We start from the raw sequence: 12,309 nt of genomic DNA on the forward strand, positions 1-12,309 counted from the left end.
GGTTACCTTAGAGGCGGGAGTGGATCCGGAACTGTACGTGCCGCTGACGTGGTGTTAGCACTGCCCATGTAGCTAGCATATGTTTGAAGCATTTGGTTTTGATAATCAATCATGGTATGTAACTCACAGAGGGTTTGAGATTGTCCATGGATCTGAGCGTCTTGCTCCTCAAGCCTCCGACGGAGGTGATCTGCTGGGCTTTGTGTTTGGCCGCAGTGTTCTGTCATGATGGGTATCAGAGCTAGCCCAAAATGCAGAACACACACGGAGGCTGGATAAATGTTTAACAGAGTTTATTGATTAACAAACACAAGGATTATGCACAGGCACTGGAACTGGTAAGGGGCTGGTTCACTGGAGTCTGCAGAGATGATAGTTTGATTAGCAAACGAACTGATGAGTTATGAGTCTTTGAATATTCAGATGAATACCTTGAAGGGGTCCGGTTTTCTCTTTGAGAGAGAGGGCACTGATGGGTCCAGAGACTGTTTGTTCAGCAGAGTCCAATAGTTGCTTCAGCGTCTTGCTTCTGACTTTGAGGGCAGACCTTGATCTGAGTTTCCAGCTCTTAACCAAGAGCTGCAGGGGAATCCACAGAGGAATCTTCAGGTTTGGCTCACAAGGGCAATCACGGCAGGTTAAGCTCATCCAGAGCCTCAGGTAGAGACAGGTTTCCTGTGAGGCAAAAAACAAGGAAGAATTAGAATCTGATCTCATCAATGACATAGCAAAGATTCTCAGGTTACAAGGCTCAGGTCGCTAACCAAACTAGGTCAACACTGCAGCGTCGAAGCAAGGTCTGGCAGCAGCTTAAATAGAGCAGGTCTCTGATGAGAGGATGCGCCACAGGTGTGTTGGAAGGTTCCAGATCTTGGGGATGCACGGCGCACTCTGCTGGAGGAAGGTGGTACGGCTCCAGATCCCAACAGTTTCCTGTTCTAATAACATTAGTGTACAGGTGAGTTAAGTCAGGTGACCAGACCTCAAGGGAGCAGCTGTGAAACAGAATTATAGAAAATGGAACAATTTACCACAGATGCTGACATCTGATATAAAACACATTCCATATTTGGTATTGCTTTTACACAATGAGCAGCAACTGAAGTATGAACTCAGTTACTATATTTCTTACTAATAATAACCCCGAAAAATAAATAATAGAAATTAGAATCACTGGAGGGGGAAAATGTCTTTCCTAATTTGAAAATTCATGATGTTGTGGATTTTGACAACACTGCAATGATTTTAGAACTGACTTTAGATCTAAGAAAGTACACATGATGAGTGAATTTGAAGTAGAAATTTGTATTAAATATCTAACATTTAATCTAAATCATAGTTTAAAGCAAGAGACAAAAACAGTGAAATATTAATAAAGTTTAAGGCAGGTTTTAATATACTGTAAAGACACAGCCTCATTAAAAATTAAAAAAAACAAACATAAGGCCAAAAAGAAGAGCATTTTAGTCTGCTGAGCAGGAGGAAGAGGAGCTGAGAGCTTCAGGGAGGAGCTGAGCTGTTACTGAACTATAGAAGAGACACAAACTTCCACATTCAACACAGTTCAAACATTAACTCTGATCATCATGCTGTCTTTGCTCACATCTGGATTTACTCTGCTGGTTCTGCTTATAGGAACAGGTTAGTTGGAGTCTTTCAGAGAACAAGTTGATCCTTGTTTTTTTCCATTATAATTGTATTTCTTCCTTCAGGTGTAAAATGTCAACAACTCACTGCAGCAAAGACTGAGGAGTTCACTTTAGAGGGCGGCTCTGTTACTCTGTCCTGCAGTTACACCAAAGATTCAGCTTATTATTTGTTCTGGTATCGACAATATCCTGGAAAACCTCCAGAGTTTCTGAAGTTCCACTCACCTACAGGTGAAGTAGAACATCTGGACAGAATGACATTTGAAGGAAACAAAGAAGAAATGAAGATGACCATCTCCTCTGCTGCAATGGCAGACTCTGCTGTGTACTACTGTGCTGCGAGGCCCACAGTGACAGGAAACACCAGAACTCTGTACAAGAACCTGCAATACTCCACTACATCCACTAGAGGGCCTCACACTTTCTTCTACCTCTATGTTTTGTTTGACTTCAATCTGAAACCAGATCACAATACTGATGTCTTTCTGCATTATCACAGTTTAGTTTTCTAAATCATTTAAGCAAATAGAATACTCTGTAACTGGGAAGCAAAATGATGTTCTTTGTTCTGTAATGTTTTAGCAACAGTGGTCATTTCTCTGTGAATACCTTAAAATCATACTTAAAAAGAAATGTTTTTAGAATAGTAGTGATAGAAAGCTTTTAAAAAATGACAATTAAATGAGAGCTTATTTCAGCATATTTCATCATTTATTCAGTTCATAATAAGATGAAAGTGACTAATCAGCACCATGGACAGCAGCAGCAGAGATTCCAGGTTGACAACTTATTGAAAGGCTGCTGATGTTCTACAGCAAGTCTGTAGAAGCTGAAAAACATTTATTTTTTGTTACCATTTTAACAAATTGTAAAATCCTTTTTACTGAGAAATCAATTCATCAATCAAAGAATGAATAAAAAAATCAATCAACTTTATTTATCGCAAATTCAGTTTGCATCTCTCTGGTTAATAGCAAACAATTAAGGAAAAATGATACAATCTCATTCAACCACCTTCCAGAAACATTGTTAGTGCCACTGACTTAAAAATAAAGAGGAAATAAATTAATTAAAACAATAGCAACATCTTTGGTTACCGATTTAAGGTTTAAAAGCTGCATGGCCGAGGTAATAAAGGAGTTTGAGTTTTCTGTTTGGGAACAACATAGTGCTGTTGTGAGGGAATTAGCATAAACTAAACTCTGAGAACATGGTTCGGCTGGTTTAGGATGGATTTATTTTTCTGAAGGACTCTCTTCTTCCAGTCAGAGCTCAGGTCTGACATCTTCTATCTTATTACAGACTGTAACTATGCTGTTCAGATTATTTGTGAGTTTGAGGGATAGTCCATTAAAATCAACTGATAAAATAAAAGGAATTTAAAAGGGATGACAAAAAAAACAAAAAAACATTTAAAATCCTGAAAGAACAAAGTTTCTTTAACAGATAAACTATTTGCTGAACTCCTGGTTATTACCGCAGGGCACTATCGTCTGAGAATGTAAAAAGTTAATTGTTCTCCTGTGTGGATCTGCAGCTGTCTGTAAAAAAACCTGTCAGGTAGTTTGACAGTTTCAATCAGCAGTCTCAAAAGGTATGACCATTAGGAGTGTTGGTGGAAGCAAATTTCGTGCCCTGGCTACGATTATCAATAGAAGTCCCAGCGAATTTAAGTTTTCCTTCAAGCCCCCCTCCCCTCTTCAAGTTTGTGTATTCACTCTGCCTTGCTAACTGTCCCTATTGCAATGCAAATAACCTGTGATATAAACGTGCCCTTCTACATGAGACTGGAAAAAGGCTGAAACAAACTGGCATCAGAACAAAACCAGGAATATCTTGATAAGTCTTTTCTAAATCTTTTATTTAGGCAAACCTATTGAACAACCAGATATCATACGGGTCCTAGTTCCTCAGCTGAGAACAGGTCATAGCCATGCTTTTCCAACAAGGCAAGGCAGAGCCTATTTATATTGTCCATTCACAAACAGACTCATTTATATTGCAAAGCTCACTATGTGAAAGAAAGAACAACATAGAGAATAATTGTTTCTTGTCTTGTCTCGCCTTTTCATGTCATTCAACATTTCAGCTTAGAGATGACAAAGAGTATGATTTCAGTACTGGAGTAACATTTATTTCACCCAAGGAAAAGCTCTACATATGAAGCTACAATTGTCCCATTTAGCAGTTTTTACAAACCCAAGGTGAGTCCTTCCTGCATGTGTGACAGGTATACTTTGTGCAGTGAACACAACGCTCAGTGCTGTGGTTCCTGCTGCAGAGATTGCACACCTGGCCTGCTTATAATAACAATGAAAAACAAAAAAAGTATAGCACATATTCCAAAAGTAACAGTTGTAGTACGAACTAGATTAGGTTGTCTATGTATCCTATGAGTTTGGTGGCACTACAATGATCTATGGTGTAATTATTGGCTATTATATGCCTATAGTAACAATGAAAAGTCTATAAAAACAGAGTTCACCACATTTTCCCAAAGTAAGATTTGTAGTATGAACTACACTACCGTTCAAAAGTTTGGGATCACATTGAAATGTCCTTATTTTTGAATGAAAAGCACTGTACTTTTCAATGAAGATAACTTTAAACTAGTCTTAACTTTAAAGAGGACAGCACAAACGGGCTACTGCGGGTACTATTTAATGAAGATGCCAGTTGGGGACCTGGAGGCGTCTGTTTTTCAAACTAGAGACTCTAATGTACTTATCTTCTTGCTCAGTTGCGCAACGCGGCCTCCCACTTCTTTTTCTACTCTGGTTAGAGCCTGTTTGTGCTGTCCTCTGAAGGAAGTAGAACACATTGTTGTAGGAAATCTTCCGTTTTTTTAGCAATTTGTATGGTTTATAACTGTTTTATGAATTTCTAATTATAGATAGATGTAATTGTAAACTGTAATTAATTTGTAATGTAATCTTTTGCCGCTGTCTTGGCCAGGACTCCCTTGAAAAAGAGATTGTTAATCTCAATGGGACTTTTCCTGGTTAAATAAAGGAATAATAAAAGAAATTTCTCGCATGGAATAGCCTTCATTTCTAAGAACAAGAATAGACTGTTGAGTTTCAGATGAAAGTTGTCTTTTTCTGGACATTTTGAACGTTTAATTGACCCCACAAATGTGATGCTCCAGAAACTCAATCTGCTCAAAGGAAGGTCAGTTTTGTAGCTTCTGTAACGAGCTAAACTGTTTTCAGATGTGTGAACATGATTGCACAAGGGTTTTCTAATCATCAATTAGCCTTCTGAGCCAATGAGCAAACACATTGTACCATTAGAACACTGGAGTGATAGTTGCTGGAAATGGGCCTCTATACACCTATGTAGATATTGCACCAAAAACCAGACATTTGCAGCTAGAATAGTCATTTACCACATTAGCAATGTATAGAGTGTATTTCTTTAAAGTTCAGACTAGTTTAAAGTTATCTTCATTGAAAAGTACAGCGCTTTTCCTTCAAAATTAAGGACATTCTAGTGTGACCCCAAACTTTGGAACGGTAGTGTAGATGAGCTGAAACCGAAACTGAAGGGGTTGGAATGGTTCTCCAATGACAGTGCTAATGGTGTATTTACATCTGAAAAGGGATTCATGATTTGTGAAGTACTTTTGGGGGTACTGGAGGGTGAAGAAAATTCTCTTATCTCTGGGATTTCTAGTCTTAAGTACTATGCAATTCTGCAATTATAAAGTACATTTTTGTTCACTGATGACAGACTTACCAAGCATTACACTTCTAGCTGACATGTCGGTATCCAGGGAACACTGGTTAAATTTGTAATGCAGAAGAAAAAATTTTTATTTCTCTAAAACTGCTGAAAAGAGAGTAACTGGTCAGTGGACTGCCAAAGGTATGAGAGTAAAACGGAAGCAGCTGCTGGAACATCCAACAGGTTCTGGTTGGGTTCTAGTTGACATCAGTCTGCTGTCTCCTCCTCATGTCTGGACTAAGATGTAGAGTTGGAAGATAGAAGTGTTTCCAATAAAATAAACATTAAGGTCTGCCTTAAATCTCCCAGAATATTGGAGCAGTATGTTTACAAGTTGGAAACAAACTAGATCTGTTGGACAAAATTCAAAAACAAACATTAATTTGATATTTCCAGATATATCAGTCTCACTGACTTCTCTTTTTGTACTAAATTTCCAACTATAATAAAGTTCCACTTTGTTCTTTATTTACCAGAGAAGAAGAAAGATGCAGAATGACTGAGGGAGGAGCTGAGCTCACTGCATGAAAAGTGAGATTTTCGTCCCCGTAAACCCCCGTAAACTCCCGCAGATCTGCCTGATTTTCGTCAGTTTCCGACAATTTGCAACCCGTGCTTGTCCGCGTTTGTCGTGCCACAAATTGTCGGAAACGGACAGTGACGTAGGTGGAGAGCGATCAGCTGTACTAATGGCCCTAATTAGCATATGAATGCAGCAAACCCGCGCGGCTGGCCAGGTCTGGCTTGAATAACCTACTCAGTATTGGCTGAAACCACTATTCTCAAACAAATGAAATCGCTCGTGATTGGCAGCAAAACCACACGTGGCCACGCCAGGCTTTAATTTTCTTACTGAGTATTGGACGGAACCACTTCTTTTTAAACAAGTGAAGTCGCTCGTGATTGGTTGGCATATATATATATTTACATATATATATTTATTCATATATATATATTTATTCATTCATATATATATATATATATATATATATATATATATATATTCATATATTTATTCATTCATATGCTGTGTATTTATGTTATCCTACACTACTACACAATTATTAGGCTACCATCAAGGACATGAATGAATTTATACAGTAAATGAACATTTGCCAGGAAGCTGTTTATGCAAAGAAAGAGCTTTATTAAAACACACACAACTATATACAACGCGTATCCAAACACATGTGTATCTAAAAATTACAACTCCGTGAACGGTCCGTTTGCTTCCTCGGGGTTGGAGGTAACTGGCAGCATTCCCTCCGAGGCAGGTCCGATGTGCAGACGCCTACTGTGCGTGGCCTTGTACTTCGACATCGCTTCTAACCGGGACTGCAGCTTAACACAGAGTTCAGTGAGATCCGGCCTACGAAATGGCGGCGACCGTACAATCCATCCAGAGACACCGCCGACGACGCCATCTTCTTCGTCGGACATGAGGTCGACGGTGGCGGACTTACAGAGTTCCACTTCCTCATCTGCCAGCACACTCTGCCTCGCCTTCAGCAGCTGAAAAAAAAAAACATGAATCAGCGCACTGCATATGGACACAACACATCTATCAATGCACCTGAAAAATAGTCACCAAATAAAGTCTTACCCTCTTTCGTCTGGCCCGACTCCGAGCAGATAGCCTGGCGGCCTCCGCACGCAGCGTGCTGGCTAGCAGCGTGTATCTGAAGCTCCTGCATACCGTCTCATAATACGTCTTACAGGCAGCTGGAAAACAATTAAATGAGAGTGGTATGAATAAAAAAATAAAAAAAATCAAACGCAAGTCACAGTAACAAGGAAGGAGAAAACATTAAAACAAGTCACTTACACACAATGTCGTCTTTATCAACATCGTGCAAATCCGAGCAAATAGGAGGTCACCGCCTCATTGTGAGGCGACTGTAGTCTGTGAAAAAAAAAAAGTACAGCTATGGTCGGTATCCATCCGTATCCATGTCCTTTTACCGCAGAATGAAAGCATATTCTTTAAACCTTACCCCTGCTCCGGTTCATAGCGCCTGCAATTAGTCTCCGAGTTGTTAAGACGGCATAATGCTTCCTGTGAATCACAAAAAATACACTTTAGTAAAGCTTTAGGCTAGGCTGCTTTTAGCTTACCTAGCTAGGCTAGGCTGTCTTTAGCTTGCCTAGCTAAGCTAGGCTGCTTTTAGCATAGCTACCAGTAATCGAACATATTTACCGCTAGCGTGGCGTTGTGCACCCGTCTTCTCTTCCTCGAGTTCGTATATATCCCGCAAAGTTGCTCGATAGGGTGGCCAGATGTCCGGCTTTAGGGCGGACAGTTCGGATTTTCATTGCACTGTCCGGCGTCCGGCGCTGCACCCAGCCGGACGTGTATTTGTCCTCCTTTACCCCCAGATTCCACATACTCCGTCAGCGCTCCGCCCCGCTCACGTACGGAGTACTTGTCTGTCTTCTTCTTCTTCTTGTCGAGTTTTATGGCGGTTGGCAACAAACTGTTAGTAGCATTACCGCCACTTACTGGTATGGAGTGTGGTTCGTGATGGTTTAAATATTGATCCTGATACATTCTACCCTAACTTCTTCTAAACATACATTCAAACATTCACACTTAAAAATATAAACATATTTGTGCACAGCTTTGTATATCATTCCTTCACTCACAAACACACTTACTATAATTAAATTCTATGGAATAATTTCGTTTTCTTTAGAAATCGAATAATTATTTGTATGTGTTTACTCCCTAAATTTTTCCTCAGTATATCTAATAAATTAACCTTCTCCTTAATGTCTTCAAACTCTCTTCTCATATATCTTCTCTCTTTTTCATATTTATGACATTCTAATATAACATGTTCTATGGTTTCATATTTATCACAGAAATCACATTTGCCCGTTTTATGTTTTTGTATTTTAAAAAGTGTATGATTAAGTCCTGTATGACCAAATCTTAACCTTGTTATCACTCTTTCATCCTTTCTATTTCTTCCTCCATTTCTTCTTTCTCCTACCATCTTCTGAATTTTATAAAACCATCTTCCTGTTTTATCTTCATCCCACCTTTTTTGCCAAATTTCCATAAGTTTCTCTTTAATAATACTCTTTCCTTCTGATTTACTTATTTTAACTATAAAACTAATAGAATGTTTAATTGCCCTTTTTGCCATTTTATCTGCCCTCTCGTTTCCTTCCGCCCCAATATGTGCTGGAACCCACACAAATGTAACTATCAGCCCCATGTTTCGTATTCTGAACAGTGTATGATTTATTTCTAATAAAATGTCCATCCTACTATCTGTATTACTTGTCTGTCATGTAAATCAATGAGAGCTGTTCCACATCCTCCGCTCGTCACCGCCCACGTACGTCTTCTCCGTCCTTCACTGTCAAAATACGGAGCTGAGCTATTTTTTGCTCCCCTCCGGTCCGTCCAGATCAAGACCCGCTATTGCAATCGCACCAAACAGAAAAAAGAATGTAGAGAAGACCCGGTTTGTCAAATTAAATTATAGTAAAAACAGATTGGTATCTAGAAATTAGAGCATAGTTTGTATATATTCCCAAAAACTAAAACAATAAATTTAGATTTTATTTCCTGGCAAAACATTCAATTCGGTTTATCCATTAAAGAAAAAAAAATTTGGAATTTTTAATCAATATTCTAATAATTGTAACAAAGTATTATATCCATAAATGTCGCTATGCAAAATGCTCCCTCCCAATCTCTGCTCTCAAAAATGAACTTTCCCTTTTCAAAAGATGTCTGAGAAAGATGCAGAATTTAAATGCAATTAAATTGTTTGAGTTAATTGAAGAATTTCAGTTGGTAGTCCCCACTGATTAATTTACTTTAACTACTATTATTATTTTATTTATTTTTATTTATTTTATTTTATACTTTGTTCCAGCCTGTGCATTTAATTTTATTTTTCAAAAGCAGGAGTTGTGATATTTCTTCTTGTATTGAAATATTTGTTATTGACTTGTTATTTGAGATTGTTATTGTTTTCTTATATATTCAATAACAAAAAAAAAAAAAAGTGGAAATCTAAAAAAAAAAATTAACCATTACAGCCAACTGATTCTGATTAAAACTAATTTTTGAAGTAAATTATTTTGTGTATTTTTTTTACATAACATTTGCATACACAGTAATCTAGCGTACTTTAATTAAATAAATCAATTCAAGCTAAAATGTAAGAGTCTATAATTAGGCTATACTGAGCCTGATCTATTTCTACCATCTATTTGGGGGATATTTATTGCCACACTTTGGGCCACTTAAAACCAATTTAGCATGCTGACCTATGTCCTTATGACCACAGTGTACCAATCTTCTGATGGCTACTTCCAACAGGATAATGCGCCATGTTATAAAGTGAATCATCTCAGAATCATTTCTTGAAACTTTTCCACTTAAGTAATTGTGAATTGAGCATATTGACAGACAACATTTTATTTTTTATCTTAAATGCAAAAAAAAAAAAAAAAAATTACTGCTCTAAATGTATTGCTCTGTCAGCTAAAGATCTGTTTTGGTCTCTATACTTTAATTAAATAAATCAATTCAAGCTAAAATGTAAGAGGCTATACCTGATCTCTTTGTATCAGAGATTTTCTTACCCAGGGTTGCAGGGGGGGGTAAAACCCCCCCTGCAACCCTGGTTTGCATTTGTATAGCTCACAGCATGTTCATTTACATGTTAAAGCCTCCCCTAGAATTCCATGGGGGGGAGGCATGGGGGGAACACTGCCTAAGAAATTCCACGTCAATTTCTGACAATTTACGGGAGTTTTCGACGAAGCCTGCAAATTGCCGTATACTGCCGCTAACCTGAAGTTCCACGACAATCTACAGTGCCGTATATTGACGAAAATCCCACTTTTCATGCAGTGGCTGTTGCTGAACTAGAAGAAACACAGACTTCCACATCCAGCACATTTCAGCACAAACATTAACTGATTAACATGGAATATTATGGACTTCCTCTCCTCATTGCCTCCTTTCTAACAGGTCAGATTTATCTTTCTGTGTAGAAAATATTAATCACGAACATTTAAAGTGGTAATAACCTTCAAACGTTTTGTAAGTAAATAATTTCCCATTTTCTCTTCCTTCAGGAATCAGCTGTCAAAAAGTTACTCCAGTCAAAAATAGAGAGTCCAGTTCAGAAGGCAGCTCTGTTACTCTGTCCTGCAATTACACAAAGAATGCAGCTGATTATTTCTTCTGGTATCGACAATATCCAGGAAAACATCCAGAGTTCCTCACCTTCAATACGGGTTTAGAAGAAATGCAGAAGGATCCTGTTCCTAGACTCTCTGGTAGAGTAAGAAAAACTGAAGCCCACATGGACCTGCTGATCTCCTCTGCTGCAGTGACAGACTCTGCTGTGTACTACTGTGCTGTGAGGCCCACAGTGACAGGAAACACCAGAACTCTGTACAAGAACCTGCAATACTCCACAGCATCCACTAGAGGGCCTCACACACTGTTCCTCCTCTATGGTTTGTTAGGATTCAGTCTGATTGTTTGTGCAGCTGAGAATAAAGCAGACATCAGAGTGTTTGCTGCATCATTGAACTCTTTATGATGAGAAGGTTTAGATCAGGGGTCGCCAACCTTTTTAAGGCTGAGGGCCACTTCAAGGGTACTGAGTTATAGGAAGGGCCAACAATACTAATCCATGCACAGCAAGGGTCAGTGTTCACCTAAACTTCATTATACATTATAAACATTTTTATTGTTTCTTTTAAGTTCTAATTATATTTTAGACATTGTCATTTTGAAAGGATCTATAAATTTGTCAATAGCTATGACTGAAAGGAGAGAAAGAAAAGAGAAGAAAATTTCAAACTTGTTAAATTGTTCTTTTTTTACAAGTCTGAGGGCACCCCATTGTGGTCCATGAGAGGCCCCTTGGTGCCCACGGTCACCATGTTGGTGACTCCTGGTTTAGATCATAAAGGAGGGATGATGGAGGCTCCAGGATGGAGGTGCAGCCTCTGCAGGACATCAGCACCATGGATAGAGTTCTGTTCCACCATCATGATGTGTTTCAGTCCAGTTCTGTCCTGCTGTCAGACCACTGATCTTCTACACCAGTGGTCTCCAGCTCTGGTCCTAAAGATCTACTGTCCTGCATGTTTTAGATGCATACCTGCTCCAACACAGCTTAACCAGATGAATGGTTTGTTACGAGGTCTTTACAAACTTAATGGCATTTTGAAAAGTTAATTCAGTCATTTGATTCAGCTGTAGAACAGGGATGCATCTAAAAGCTGCAGTCAAAGCTGGGTTGAGTTAGCTAGTTTATAACCAGCTTGGTGGTACCGCTGATCCTGTCATTGATGTGGATTGGTTAAACTGGATAGGATGGGAGTAATCCAGCTATGTTCTCTCAATTCATCGGAACGTTTTCATTAATGTGCAGGTGAGTTAAGTCAGGTGACCAGACCTTAGGGAATCAGCTGGGAAACAGAATTATAGACAATGGAACAATTTACCACAGATGCTGACATCTGATATAAAACACATTCCATATTTGGTATTGCTTTTACACAATGAGCAGCAACTGAGGTATAAACTCAGTTACTATATTTCTTACTAATAATAACCCCGAAAAATAAATAATAGAAATTAGAATCACTGGAGGGAGAAAATGTCTTTCCTAATTTGAAAATACATGATGTTGTGGATTTTGACAACACTGCAATGATTTTAGAACTGACTTTAGATCTAACAAAGTACACATGATGAGTGAATTTGAAGTAGAAATGTGTATTAAATATCTAACATTTAATCTAAATCATAGTTTAAAGCAACAGAGACAAAACAGTGAAATATTAATAAAGTTTAAGGCAGGTTTTAATATACTGTAAAGACACAGCCTCATTAAAACTTTAAAAAAACAAACGTAAGGCCAAAAAGAAGAGCCTTTTAGTCTGCTGA

The sequence above is a fragment of the Cyprinodon tularosa genome, unplaced genomic scaffold (assembly GCF_016077235.1).
Source record: "Cyprinodon tularosa strain WSP-4 unplaced genomic scaffold, ASM1607723v1 ctg853, whole genome shotgun sequence".
Lineage (NCBI taxonomy): Eukaryota > Metazoa > Chordata > Actinopteri > Cyprinodontiformes > Cyprinodontidae > Cyprinodon > Cyprinodon tularosa.